The sequence below is a fragment of the Semicossyphus pulcher genome, unplaced genomic scaffold (assembly GCF_022749685.1).
Source record: "Semicossyphus pulcher isolate SPU_LCO1_2020_fin unplaced genomic scaffold, fSemPul1.0.p SCAF_21, whole genome shotgun sequence".
NCBI lineage: Eukaryota > Metazoa > Chordata > Actinopteri > Labriformes > Labridae > Semicossyphus > Semicossyphus pulcher.
In genome coordinates, this window is record NW_027211695.1 from 12,893,256 (window position 1) to 12,908,812 (window position 15,557).

The window sequence follows — 15,557 nt, forward strand, 5'->3', positions numbered from 1 at the left end:
CTCTATATTATTGTGAGTTAATATGAAGCACCATTCATCACACTTGTGTTTTATGAGTTTGGCCTTTTCATTACTTTTGTCTATCATGACCTTTACTTACAGTCCGCTGTGTCACGTGATGTATCCTATGTGCCCGGTTGTTCGAAGGTAATGTGATCGGATTCATTCAGATTGGATCTTGAAAACAGGTTGTTGAAAAGAAAAAAAGGATTACGTAATCAGATAAAAATAAGGTAATCCGGCTTTTATCCGGATAAACCCTCCAGTTTGCGTTCAAACTTGTCAGCAGGGTTGGGAAAACATTGATCCAAACAGTCAGGATTACCCTGATCCCAGCAGAGCGGAGGATTCAGGCTGGATGTGGGAACAAAATAAGGATTTCCGTCCCCTTAAATTTGCTTAAATATCAAACATGTAAATACTCAAATAAAAGCAACTGTCAGTTTTATTTTGTGTGGATTTTGTCGCCGCCTGTGGACAAAGTATGTGGTATGCGCTCTGGGCCCAGCTGTTCAAAAGGTTTAACCTGGAAAAGAATTATCCGGATTTAGAAATCCACTTTTTTCTCTCCAGGATCAGGATCAGGTAATCCAGTGCACTTTAATCTCGGGTGTTCAAAGAAAACTGGATCAACCTGATGCAGGTACTTTCAAGGATTACTAAATCCAGATGACCAGTGCTCTGAATGGGACTACACACTGCATACTTTGTCCACAGGGGGTGTCAAAATCCACACAAACAAAAGTTCCTGACAGTTGCTTTTATTTAAATATTTTATGTTTGATATTGATGTTATTTGGCAAAATATTTTCCACAACCTTAAAGCCTACTTTATCTACTATGTCACTGCAGCAAATCAGCATTTCAAGAGCAAACTATATTTTTAAAATGTTGTTTTGTTTGATCTACTTAAAAGTTTTATTATTTTCTAATCCAGCCTGAATCCACCCCTCTGCTTGGATCAGGGTAATCCTGATTTGTTGGATTGAACTTCCTCACTCCTACTCAAAAGTTTTGAGCAACACAAACTGGAAGTTTTATCCGGATAAAAGTCAAGATTGGATGACCTGAATTTATCCAATTATGTAATTCTGTTTTCAAGATTTGATCTAATCCAGCAGCTTCAATCCGATCAGGTTACCTTTAAACAACCAGATTTGATAATCCTTAAAGTCTGTGTCTGGATTTCCAAATCCAGATCATCCTCCTGATTAAAGTTTTGTCATCAAAGATTTTGAAGTAAAGAGTTGTCAGACGAGTCAGAAGTTAGATTCCTTAAAAGATTTGTGAGAATAAATGTGAAATATATCTTTAAAAAGTTGTCTTACTCTGCTTGAAGTTTAATAAATAATATAAAATGCATCTGAAGAGCTTTTTGATAAAAAATGATGACTAAGTGTGTTACAGAAAAATGCCCTATTTTCCTTTTTGCTCTTATTTTTGTAAAGCTCAGAGTCAGTCCAACACAACTCAGTAACATTTAAGCCACCTGAGGTTTTTTCAGGCCGACAGTGTTTAGAAAATCAATGTTGAGTAAGCCTCAAAGACATTCTAGTGGAGCTACATCTGTTTGTGCGTCAGGTTCTCTCTCTCTTATGCACACAAACGCTTTGTATCATCTGCTCATCTCTCCGTACTTCATCGATGTTGTGCTCTCACGCCCTGCGGAAATGAAAAACTTGAAACATCTGATGAAAACACTCCGCCTCCTCTTCCTCCTCTGCCTCCTCCTCACCTCATCTTTTTCGCCGCTCTTATCAAACACTCCGAGTCTGGGCTCGCTCACAGACGGGATAAAAGAGCAACGGGCACAGGAAGTGGGGGCTGATGGGATTGGTGCTGCAGGACGGGATGCTAATCTGTTTACCAGCTCAGGTGAAAGGAGGACGCCGGATGTTTTGTGATGAATTTAGTCACTCTTACGTACGCTCTATTTTTATACTCTGCCCCCCTCGCTACCTCTGTTCTTTCATTCTCCTCCCTCCCAAAATCGATGCTCGCAGCCTGCTTGCATCCATAATTGGGGTCGACGTTAATTTTACTTTCTCTTGATTAATATTACCCGACTCGCTCTTGCTCGCCTGTTAACTCAATTAAAACAAAGTGTTATTGAAGGCCAAAGTCATCAACACTTTTTATGCTGCTAAACTTTAAATACCTGTTAATTAAAGATATCGGGGGAATGAATTAAACATTTGTGTTTAAAATGAATGACTGATCCTCAGCGCGCAGCTAAACACCAACTCATCCGGCCCAGGAAAGCTTTCGCTTTTCAAGGCGTCAGTATGCTTCAAGGTTTAGAGCTTGTTGGATTGTTAAACCGTATTAAACTTTGACTAAACCAGGCTGCATCCAACTATTTGTCCAATTTATTAAAGCTGAAAATCTGCAACCATGCCTCACAAGAACTCACAAATGATACCCTGATGACAAAATGGCCCTGCAGCAACATTTTACTCTGGCAACTCCAGCTGGGGGTTGCACGGTGGTGCAGTGGTTAGTGGTGTCGCTTCACAGCGAGATGGTACCTGGTTGGAATCCTGGTTAAGACGTAGTGGGCCTTTCTTTGTGGAGTTTGTATGATCTGCCCGTGCATGTGTGGGTTCCCTCCAGGTACTCCAGCCTTCTCCCACAGTCCAAAGACATGCTTGTTAGGCTCATAGACTGCTGACTGGCTGCAGTATAGGTCATAAAGCCCGCCTCCTCCATGTTAACAGATGGGACATGAGTCAAACTATAAAATCAAAATACACGGCAAATACATTTTTCTCAAACATGGTTTCTGTCATTATAGCTAGTTCTTATCATGCTGATTTACGTCCAAGTGTTAATTTTTCGGACAAGTTTATTTTTAATTAGTTATTTGATGCTGTCAAAATGATGATTGACAGCTCTGTTGACAAATTCGGCTCCTGCAGCCGATCTGTTCCGGATTAGCAGACTAGAGGACAAACGGCAAGAGGAAACGCAACTAAAACAATCACTACCGTCATTGAAGTTTCCATACCTGTGAACGTTAACCTCAGACCAACACAAAGAAGCTGTTCTTTGAGCTGGATCTTTGCTGTTTTTTCAGTAAGTTAAGTGTGTGTTTGGGTTAGCGGAAGTGGCTACAGTGGCGCCACCCGCTGATCTCTACTGCGCAGACTCTGGCTCCATATGACGTATTTTGGCATCATTTTCGTACAATGAGAGCAGATGGAGACGCATCTTCCACCTATATATACAGTCATTGGTTAGGTTCATTGGTGACTCTAAAATTTCCCGTAGGTGTGAGTGTTGGCGTGAAAGGTTGTCTGTCTCTATGTGTCAGCACTGTGACCTGTCCAGGGTGTAACCCCCGCCTCTCGCACAATGACAGCTGGGATAGGCTCCAGCCCCCGAGACCCTGAACAGGATAAGCGGTATAGATGATGGATGGATGGATGGATGGAACTCCAGCTGGTGACTGCTAAACATGCCATGAAAAATGCCTTTGTGTTTGGCATCTGCTGCAGGCGTCGGCGAGGTACAGCAGAAATAAATTTGCCAGCTGAGATGCAACTTTCTGCCAGCCTTTTAGGAACCACAGACGTCGTCACCAGCCAGTGAAAAAGGCAAAGTCAGTCACTTAAAGTCTGGTTTATTAGACTCAGCAGGTTGGGGAAGTGAGCGTTGGTAACTTGTGTCATGAGGGATCTCATGTCTACGAAGAACTCACATGATGACACTAAAAGATTCCACAGTAGTTCCCGATGGAAGCTGAGGTGGTTTAATATTCGCTGTGAGTTAAGCTGATCCTACAATGAGCCTCAAACGGAGGTTTGTGTGGCGCAACATTTTAGGGGAAATGAAACCTTTAATCTGCTGCAGGGTAATATAAGAACTGTATCATTGTATCACTACAAATACGACACTATTTCCAACTTGCCTTATGTGAACAGTGCAACGACCCAACATTTGTCAGGCATGCACCGAAGAAAAGCCAACATTTCTTTCAAAGATGGTGGTTGAAAGAATGAAAGGTGGACGCAGCATGTCGACAGGTATATCAGTGGAGTATTCATTCTCAGGAATAAGAGCAAAAACATTGTAAAATCATCCTGCATTCTCTCTACTCCAAGACAGAACGATAAGCCATCGAGACCTGAAGAAATGGGCACACTATGAAATCATCTTTTATCATTCTAACACTTTGTAATCCTCTTCCATTCTTCCATCAGGGTCACACTGTACTCGTGCAGCCGCCTCAGGTTTTGTGACACGTAAACGTAGGCGTGAAACCGAGCTAATGTGGAAGATGATGCGTTTGTGTGTGTGTGAAAGCTGGAGTGCCAGGTCAAGGTGACTTTGGTGTAATCCAGCAATTTGGGGTTTTCACACATGAAAACCTCACAGACTGAACAAGGAATGAAGGAGGAGGAAGCATGGAGAGAGAGAGGATCTGCGAAGAAAGGAGGAGGAAGACGGAGAAGCTGTTTCTAATCCTCCATCCGGCTGAATTTGCCCCGCAAAGTCTTCTGTTCACATGAGACCAGCTTTGCGGCGTTATGTAAAGACGTCATGGAGCTAAAAAGCCCTTTCCTGCGACCTCTGCCCTCTGCCGGAGATATGGAGCTTGCGACCATACGAGCAAACCCCAGAGGCCACACAGTAAGAAGATTATGGGCATACAGAGATACAGAGAGGCTTGGAAGGCTTGAACTGGTTATAATACTGCCACATGAAACTTCTTCCATTAAGAAATACACAGACTTACTTTGGACAGTGCAACATTAAAAACTAGGTCTATCTGTTGCTGTGAGCTTTAACAGTGTGTGCCGTTATCTTAATGTACTGGAAAACTGTGAGCGCCAATTTCCCTAAGGCTTTGTCGCCTGGATTTTACTGCAGCGTCTGATGCCCCTGTCGGCAGAGGTCAGTGACCTTCCAGTTCACTTTTGTAATAATCCCTCTGACACAGCTAAGGTAAACATTTGGTGACATTAAGCAGCCCTATCCTTTGTACATTTCGCCCCTGATTGCTTTTTCTCCTGTGCCTAAAAAGTTTTAGGAGGCAGGACATTTGTAGGAAACTTTCTAACTTCCTGTAGTTGAAATGGGACATTGCCATTGCTGCATCCGTAGTCATTTGCAGGATACAGTATCATCAGACAAGCCCCAGACACATAGGCATGACCGCACAAATCGTCTCAAGAGTAATGGCCGTTCTTCTAAGTGACTCCAGGACATTTTGAGCCAGCTGAAGGACGACCGGAGCGTGAAGTGGGCAGTGTGCCTGGTCACGGCTGTATTAGGGGAACATGATGAACCCGGGCTAACTGCAGCAGATGATAATGGTCGATTTTGGCTGATCTCTTCCTGGCAGCTCTCTGACGTCGCCATAATCACTGCGATGGAGATTTAATCAACGCTCTGCTGCCTGCAGTCCACGCCAAACCATTTCCATCATGATTTGTTGCCCTGACCAGATTACGTTTTGGAAGAGGGGCATTCCCTTCAACGGTGTTGTCTCTCCCTCGTCCCCCTTTATACCTTCCAGCTCCTCCTGTCTTGATTATCCTCTCCTTGATTGGCTCTTCCCTCTCACACACAACAAAATGGATAAACCCACACATCAAACCGTGTGCACAAGACTCGCACACATGCACGCCTTATTTGCTGCTCGTCCGACCAAAGCGAAACGGTTAGCTCGACAGTTTAACCAGAACGTCACGGCTGACTCCAACTCGTTAGGGAGGGACAAATGGGAACGTAAAAGGAGGATGGAGGTGTGATTGATGGGTAGAAGGAGGAGCAGAGTAAATGATACAGGAAGAGGAGGAGGCATGTGAGGAGATGAAGAGAGATTTGAATTGACCTCTTCAATTGTCATTCTACCCCTTCATTGTGAGACACACAAACTGAGCCAACTGAAGTCTGAAACAAATCAGGACAATCTGCAGAGATCTGAAATGATGATGCAAAGGACATTTAGTTTGTGACCTCTCCAAGATCACGGAGGGAACACCATCTGTTCTCTGGAAGCGACGTCTTTCCAGTGCACAAGTATATGAACAATTACGTTCATGACGCGGACGGTCGTGTGCACGAACGCAAGGTTAAAAAGCGAGTTTATCTCCGGGGGAGGACGGACCTCTGGTCGTAATAACAGCTCAAAACTTTAATCCAAATTCTAAACTTTTCCATTTAAATTTCAACGAGGGAGGGAGTGTACGAGGGAAAGAAAGCAAGAGATGGAAAAGGAAACTTGCCAAAAACATTAGTTGAAAGCTGCTGCAGAGTCGCTCATGTGTCACAGATAATAAGGCTGTCTATATTAATGTGTATATATATGTAAATGTGTATGTTCACACCGCTGCAGGCTCTACATCCACTCTCACATATACAGTAAGCCTTTAGTTCCCAGCTGCAGCACATGAAGGTGCAAACGGAGATACTGATGATGGATGGAGGCAAGAGCAGAAAGGGTTTATGGGTAAAATGATATAAAGGTTGTAGAGGAACATTTTAGTGTCTTTTTTTGCACAAATTGACCAGCAGGGGGAGATGAAGGGTCTGCCCAGCTCATTTAATGACTGGACAGATTTCATGAGAGATATGAAAAAGAGAAACACAATGTCCCACATAAGGCCAGAAACTGTTCATGTTGGGCAGTTTGTTTAAAATCTATCTAAAGGTTCAAGACTCCTGGAATCCTCCGGGAGCGACGGTGAACATGTCCGGCCTGTCCGGTTTAACCAGCGTTTAAACCTTCCTTCCTTCTCTGTGCGCTGCATTGTTTACAGTCCAGTTAGCAGCTCCAGAAGTGTTCAGATCAAAATGAAGTGAAATTCCCCCCTTCAGATATGTCTGCAAAATAAACGCTGTCATGGTTCATTCCATCCCATTCCAATATTACTCGGACTACAAACGTACTACAAACAGAAACACTTCCCGTACTAAAATCTGGTCACGTACGTCCGAGATTATCGGAGCTCTAAGTGGGACAACATGTTACATACTTTGTCCACAGGGGGCGCCAAAATCCACACCAAATCTTCATCACGGCTGCTTTAAATTAAGTATTTAATGTGATTTTGATTCTTTTTTAAAGGATTTTTTTATGTGGGTGTGAAATAAAAAATTGAGAGGAGAAAACTTGGAGAGTAGAAAAGAAGTAATTTTTAGTTGAGGAACAGGTAAAGGTCAAACAACGCTGTGATGGACAGAGGTACACACACACGTCCTGCCTCATTCATTATTAAAACAGTTGTCTTCTGCTTATATGGTAGCATACCTCTCAGGTTCAGTGTGTGTGTGTGTGTGTGTGTGTGTGTGTGGACGCTGGTTAAGCTCAGACTAATCTATTCCAGCCAAATATTACACACAGACAAACACGCACACATCCGTCACAACGCTTTCACTTCAGCCAGCGGTCGCTCTGGAAAATGTCACTCGCTCTATCCCTCCTCTCTCCTATATTTGTGACTTCCTCATCCATCTCTCTTCGTCTCCTTTCCTCCCCCCTTCCCTCCTTTCTTCTCATGTTATCTACCTTTTCTCCTCCTCTAGGCCTCCACTTCTACCTTTACTTTATCTTTTTACCTCTCCCTTTTCTTCCTTAATGCCATCTTTGATCCCTCTTTTATCCTTTTTCTGTCGCCTGACTCCTTTCCTTGCTTTTCACTCTTCCTCCCATTCTTTCCTCCTCCCGTCCTTCCCTCAGACCTCTCACCCTTTTCCGACTCTCTCTGCCTTTCCATTCATCTCCTCCTGATGATCCTGTAATTGAATCAGGTGTCCCATGGATACTGTCTCCCACACACTGGGGAGAACAAACACACACACGGCCATGGCAGGAGTAATAGCAGAGGCACCAGGTGTCTGCGTTATGATGGATTATACGTGTTCCTGTGCACACACACATTCATTCATTTATTCCCTTTGGAACATTTAGCACCAGGTGTAGCAGATGCAGCATATTCAATGGTCGGTGATAACCACTGATGCTATGCTATCTGTAGCAAGTCGCTGTTTATTGTAGCAATGAGCTCAATGACTTTTGGGGGTTTTACTTCAAAGACTGTTGAAAATGACATCACTCATTGGTTTTGTCGACTGCAGTTTTGAAGCCATGATTTTGCATTTTGGCCGTCGCCATCTTGTTTTTTGGAGCCAGAAGCAAGAGCGTAGTTTTTATTGTATCACTAATGGGGACTACAAGTTCTCTCATATATTTTTATTATTTTTTATTGTATTTATTTGTTTATAAAACACTGTATTTGCTACATCCTGGTGTAAACTAAAATAAAGAATATAAATGTATATATATTATTGGACAAAATTATCGGTAGGGACAATTCAGTAACTTCTGCGTATTGGTAGTCCCTACAGTCCCTACCCAATTCTACATCCTTGGCCAGAAGTGACCATATTTGGAGGGTGGAGCTAGAAAGGAGTTAGGGGTTGGCACACGCTTAGTTATCAAAGGTTTAGAGTCTATGCCCGAAGCTAATTCATTAGCCGTTAAATTAGCTTGTAAAAAAGTGTTTGTCCTACAGAAACACAATTTGTGAGTAAAGAAGCTAGTACACGCCGGGAACATAGCTCTCCTGCTCGAGATGTGGGCGAGCAAAGGGTGAATGAAACAACTAAAATTAACTTCCTGCTTTCCTAACTTTCCTTTGGTCTTCAGGAGCTTGTTTCTGTAAGTCAGGGTGAGCAGGGAGAAATATTTCAATGTGTTGAATATTCTTTAGAAAAGTTGGGTGTGTGTTTTGTTGTTTGTATTTGGCGCCAACAAGAATCAAATCAGTGTGAAAAAGGAGTTGAGATAAAAATGACAAAGAATGAGCTGGAATTAAACACTTTTCCACTGATGTTCGGATGCCTTGCACAGACACATTTTGTCAGTTTTCTTTAAAGTTTCTGATTTCCTCGTCCAACTTCGAGCCTCAAACTCGTAAACTTCTGCTCACCCGCCGGCCTCTTTAAAGTCCACGACACCGCTGCGGCTCCACCACCTTCCCTTCATGTACTACCTGAGGTCATAATTTACTTTCAGCGCAGGTCTAACTGGACCTTTAGTTCAAAGCCTCCTCAGCATTCAGGCTGCAGACTCCAATTTCCAGCTGGCCTGTGCACCTGGGACCCGCCCCCCAGCAATGATTGACAGCTCTAATTAGCAAGAGAGGCATGGATGAAAGACTCTGTAAAGTGGTTAGTGAGGATTTCAGCTATAAGCTTTTGGAAATTTGTAATAAAAGCAGAACTTTGATGGAGAAGAACAACTTTGGTTTCTGGAAATTTCCTTTCTAATGTTGTAATTTATCACCTGAAGGGCAGAATAATTTTAGAAATAAGACATAAAAATGTAAACAGATGCATTTAAAATATCGAAAGTAAAAGTACGTATAAATCAATGATTCCAGTGTTGAGTAATGTCGCTTTTAAAACTTACATTACTGTGTTACCTCCTGAGAAAAGTAACACGTTAGATTACTTCTTTTTTTAATTTTTTTTTTATTACACACATTAACAACGAAAAGACGAGAGACACATGTCTCTTACATTGATTCAAAACTCAACTGAGACCCACGACTACTGTTAGATTACTTCTGTGTTACCAAAAATGTAACCCTCTTTGCGACTCGTTCCACATGTGTGTTATATTGTCAGGACGGCGTGAAGCCTGCTGTACGTCTACCTTTAAATGTATCGACTCTACTGTCGTTGCATCGCCTCGTTTACGGCCCATAATCTGTAACTCTGCAGCCAACCTTTACAGCTCTTTATGATGCTCACAGTCTGACAGTGAACTGGGCAGAGGCATACAGTATTAGGCACAGCTGTTTCCATGACCACAGTACAACACAGGCTCTTAGTCCAACCAGTGTTGTAGAGCTGTGTTTAGCTGCAAATGCTTCTTCACATTTGAAGTCGAGCTCTTCACAGCTGACGAGCACAGTCATATTGTTCTCGTCCCTTTCCAACAAACATTCAGAATAGTGTGAATATTTCCACAAAGTAAACGCTGTCCTCTCTGACGTCTCGCTAGCTGAATTAGCTAGCTACGCATGAGCGCTGACACAGCTGTCTTTACCTTCTGCTGGTGTGCAGCTATACCTGCCTACCTGTGGCGACAGAAGGAAAAGAGAAATACGGTGATTTATTTTACAGTAACAGATTATTTTTTATGAAAAAGTAACTAAATAACAGATTACATGACTTTCAGAAGTAACGCTTTACGTTACAACAAAAAAGTAATTAGTGTGCTGTAACAGATTACTTTGTTACCGCCAACACTGCCTTTCCATTCATCTCCTTATTGAAGTGATTTCTTTTATATTGCTTTTAGGATCATCTTTAACAATGTACTGTATTTCTCAAAACACCTCTTGTGTTAATCTGTCAAATAATTTAAGTGAAGTAAAAACATTTCCCTCGCTTTTTGGCCGATAAAATCAAATAAAATAGGGAAAAACGTTTAAGAGAGAACAACCAAAGTGCAAATAACATCCTTACATGTCCACAACACAAATATTCGGTTTCCTGCCATAAAGGAAACAAGAAACTGTTTTGTAATCAAATGATCTTTTTATATTTTTCCTTCAAGAAATGGACAAACAGATGAGCTGATTTTACAAAGTGATGCTCAGATGTACCTCAGTTAGGAACACCAATGTATGCAATTCCAACACTGATTGTTGGCTAAACGATTAAACAAAATCATATTTTATGACATAAATTTTCTTTTAAACCGAAAATATCTTCAAAAGAAAAGAGTTGCTACTTAAGGCTTAATGCTTGAAGTGTAGGCTGTATTTTTATTAAAACAGTCATTAGACGTTGAGGAAACGTAGGAAAGAGAAGACACTGGTCTCCTGCCGGTTGATGTTGCAGTTATCGATGGGAGCAAGAGCCCGGACGCCCCGCAGAGCATCGCGGTGATACGCAGCTCGTTTTTCGCTCCAACATGATTTTTTAGCACCTGTAGATTGTTACAGAAAAAGAGAGAGAGGAGGAGAGAGAGCTGTTAACCTTCCTCTCCTCTTTCCTGCTGCAGCAGACGCCGCTCACATCACGATGGCTCGCGCGGAGAAGCAGCAGCAGCATCAGCACCACGAGCCGCTCCGTCTCCGCACAGGTGGCGCGAGGAGGACGAGCTGATCCCGCCGAGCAGCAGCAGCAGAAGAACAAGGAGGAAGAAGAAGAGGAGGAGGAGGAGAATAAGACAAGAAGAGGAAGGCGGAGGAGGAAATCCCGCGAGAAAAGAAGAGACAGACGGACACAGATACACGCAGAGAGAGAGAGAGAGGGAGAAGCTAGAGTGAGAAACCGCCGCACGTGAGGTGCGCGAGACCCCCGGGGAGAGGGGACTAATCGTTAATTTGGAGGAGAGAACCGTTATTTCTGTTTTTTACGCACAGACGGAGAGAGAAGGTCTCCGACAAGGTAAGAAACACAAAATTATGTCTGTTTTTTTCTCTTTGGCTTCAAATCCGGATTAAAGCACGCAAATGGCGCGAATTAACACCTGTAAGCATCCATAATTGATTAATTAACTACAGCTGTGAGCCTTAATATGTATATTAAGGTTGAACTGCGCTCGGCTCTGCTACCTGTAATCATGTTAACGCGCTTTTCCAAAAAGATAAACGTCCGCCATAATGTGGAATATCAGTTTTAACCCAACAGAGCCGCGTTTTACAGGAGAAACAGGCTCACAAAGCTGCGCGTGACACTTTTAGTTTTTTATTTTAGTGTCTTTCTGTCATTGAAATCCACCTGAAGTGTTTTAGTCTCACTGTGACAGTCTCTGGATGCGTTGTAACCTTTACAGAAAGCCTGGATCTGCTCTGTTGTGTTATTCTAAGACATGTTCCTCCGTTCCTCCCACATGTCCTGACTGTATTACACCTTCACTTCAGCTCAGAGGCTGTTTCTTTACATGCTCATCAAGCTTTGTGGACGTGTTGTTTACCCACAATGCTCTCTGATTTAGCAAACTCCAGATGTTTTATGGGGTTTAAGGGGATGTGGGGATGATTGTGCGTGTGCAGGTTGCGTTTTTGCTGTTGCGGAGAGAGAGAGAGAGAGCGAGAGAGAGAGGGTTTGGCTGGGAGATGCTTTGGGTGACTGGTGGGTGGTTTATGTATCCTGACTCTATTGACTAATGCTGGAGAGAGAGGGGGTGCAGAGAAAGTGTGTGTATGTGCGTGTATATCTGTGTGTGTGTGTGTGTGTGTGAGAGAGAGAGAGAGAGGGGCGGGCTGCAGAGTTTGTGTGGGTCTCTGTAGGCTCTGTTCTGTGCGCGTGCGTGCTATTTTGCGTGCGTAAAGATGGAGGGTGTGCAGTTTCTCTCCGTGCATTTTTATGTGTGTGTGTGTTGGTGCAGTTCTCCTGTGTTTATATACAGAACTGCGTGTGTGAGAGAGAAAGAGAGGAAGAAACAAAACAGAGAGAAGAGAGATGGATGGAGCTGCAGAATGTGTGTGTGTGTGTGTGTGTGTGTGTGTGTGTGTGTGTGTGTGCGTGTGTGTGCGTGTTGGACCCAAAGGGTTCTCCCTGCATATTAAACCCTTCGTCAGCCCTCCTAAGTGTTTCCCCACTCCACCTGAAGGAAAGCACGGCCTTCTTTTAAATGTCAGCCAAAACATTAAGTTTCTACTGCCGCAACACACACACACACACACACACACACACACATGCAGATCTACATTCGAGCATCCAGCTGTGAAAGAACTCTAATTGTACATTTTTGAAGCTTCCAAATTTGTTCCTTTCAAAATAAAAGCACGTCATCACTTTGGATACATTCAATTCAGTTTGCGTTTCCTGCTTTAAGAAACAAACAAATCGTGTTTCTTTGATAGCAGTAGCTCAGTGAGGTATTTTGTAAATCCTGCTAAGTATTAAAAGTTTTAGCAGTAATAATATGTGCAGAGGAATTATTATGTAAGTCGTCCCTCTGCGGCCGCTCAGTGAAGAGAAAAGATTATGTCTCATAGTTACAAACACACCAGGAGAAAAGGGCCGTTTGTTTGTGGGGAGCAAAAACAATATTTGATGAGCTGATCCAAAACATCTGCAACCATTTTACGTAATTTGTCAAGCAAGAATGCAAAATATTTTATTCAACAACTTTTATTTATGGTCAACTGAACACATCACATCAAATTCATGTAATTATTAGTTTTCATGATGCTTTTTTAGCAGGTGTTTATCGGGCTTCTGGATTTCACAGCGCCACACACTTCCTCCCCTCGTCTGTTGTAGATCTCGCTGCTGTTTGTCGTCACCAACGTCAGACAAGAGGAGAATGTTCTGCACGAGGTTGGATGAACTCAAACGCCATCAGAGGCTCGTTGAGGCTTGTTGACATTTTACCTTTAAAGAAAAGTCTCGCTTTATGTTAAACTTCAGCCCCTCAGGGAAGCGGTGGTGCTTCCATACCGTCATTTGATTTCCATTTTAACTTTAAATCAGGGGTCTCCCGCCCTGCTCCTGCAGAGCTACCTTCCTGTTTTGCTCATTATCAATCCCCTGAGGTGCTTCAGTCGGTTGATAACGAGCAGATCATTCAGATCAGGAGAAACCTAAAACAGGAAGGTAGCTCTCCAGGAGCAGGGCTGGAGACCCCTGATTTAAACACTGATTCATCGTCCAGCTTGAACACAGGTTAAAAAACGTGAACAAATTATTTTTCCAACATCTTCCTGAGATCTTAAAGAAAAGACATTCGACAAAGACCCCCAAAACAACAGAGGATAACTGCTGCATCAGGACACACCATAACAGCTGCTTTAAAAAGAGCCTCGTCGAGCGACCGCATTTCTCCTGTAGTGCAGCTCTGATGTTCTTCCTCGTGGTGTTGATTGTGTAACACTTCAGTGACCCCCCCCGTCCCCCTCACTCTCTCATCTCTCCTCTGCTCCGTCCAAACGTCTCCTCAGCAGCTGCAGAGTCGCACGCCTTTGAAACCATCAGATGACTTCTAACGTGCGCATGCCTCTGAGCCGGCTTCCCCCCTAAAGCTCACAATAAATAATAAAGTTTTTTCATGTAGCGTCGGGCTAAAACAAACATTTCTTAAGCGCATGAAGACTCAGAGGAGACTAAGAGATAAAAGTGATGAAAGTTTAGAGACTTTAAAGACGGGGAATAAAAGCGTTTTGAGCGAGGGCTTTAACATGGATGTTTGTTTGAAGACGGGATTTAGCTGCAGACTGAGGCTGAGCTCTGTGCAGCTCAGGCAGGAGAACGAGCTTCACACTGAGAGCGATGTCAGGCAGGAGAGAAAGATGCTTCATATCTGAGCTTTCATCAGAATTAAACACATTTTAAATCGGCTCCAGTATCGACTGACGCTCACCAGTTTGTTGCTCATAATGGGAAATGCCAGCACCGGGAGGATGAGTAATGTCTCTACATTTTATCAGTGCATCGTTGAACATCATCAGCAGATGGCTGCAGCTTCACTGTTGATCTCACATATAGAGATGTGGGATAAAAGCACCTGGGGCCCTGCGTGTGTGTGTGTGTGTGTTAATATTAATGTGTGTTCTGGTTTAGTGAGAACTGGAAGTGAATTATTTCATATCTGTGTTTTTGATGATCCACCTCCTATTGTTAACATCTGCTTAAAGGTGCCCTGTGGTGCACCGTTAAAGTCTGATGAGCCCATAAAAGGACGTTAAGTATCTTTTAAAACTTCTGCAAACAAACTATTTTGGAGTATTTTAAGTCGTGCATCTTGTACATGTTTCCTCGCTTTGCTTTGTGCATCACTTCTTCCACGTGTGAAACCTGCGACACAAAACAAACCATCATGTGCAACAGAACAATCTGTGGGCTCATGTATGATGCATGCGCTCCCTGTCCTGAACAGACAGATTCCCCCCTGCCCTGATTCAGGTCGGGCCAATCACAAGCGATCATCTAAAATGAGGCTGATTTAAGCACTGTTGAGTTGTTTTTTTTTGTAAACAACCAAGATGGCTGCCACAAATGTGGAATGTTCTGAATCTGCTTTGCTGCCGGTATAGACGAACTGGATGGTTCACGTAACACTACAGCTGTGTCCCAATTCACGAGCTGCATCCTTTCAAAGGAGGTATTTGAGCAGCGCGTGTTACGCTGTCCCGTTTATTTCAAAGGCTCCTTCAGATGCATCCGACAAATGCGTCCCGGGCAACGAAGGATCCATCACGGTGCGTGCTTCATGGCCCAATGTATCCCAAGATTCATTGAACACCTATTCAAACAAGATGGGGGACTCTCAAGCGGCCGAGGACTACACTTTAAATGTAAAAAGTTTCAACTCAGTTAAATACCAAGTGATGCAAATTAGCAATGTCTCATTTTGGGGGGCTGCAGCCTTCAAAGGAGGCGGTCTATGGAGCATGAGTCATCCTGCGTAGATGCACAGGCCAACCTAAAATGAGACGGATTTCCTGTTTGCGTCACCAGATGTTCCCGTCCCCATAACCTTGCATCACCAAACACGGCTCCTAACGCCTAGCAACAGGTAGCTAGTGGGCTAACTAGCTATCATGTCTAACGTCACCTAACTTAACCTATTATTTTAAAGATCA

General features: G+C 43.2%; 1 protein-coding gene across 1 annotated transcript in view; it reads left to right on the forward strand.

Annotated features, from left to right (window-relative positions):
- The first annotated feature begins 11,049 nt into the window (after positions 1-11,049).
- Positions 11,050-15,557, forward strand: part of trpc5a (transient receptor potential cation channel, subfamily C, member 5a) — a 122,878-nt gene continuing 118,370 nt past the window's right edge. Inside the window, exon 1 of the mRNA XM_069672826.1 lies at positions 11,050-11,415. The gene's annotated coding sequence lies outside the window, so the exon portion shown is untranslated. The remainder of the gene's footprint in view (positions 11,416-15,557) is intronic.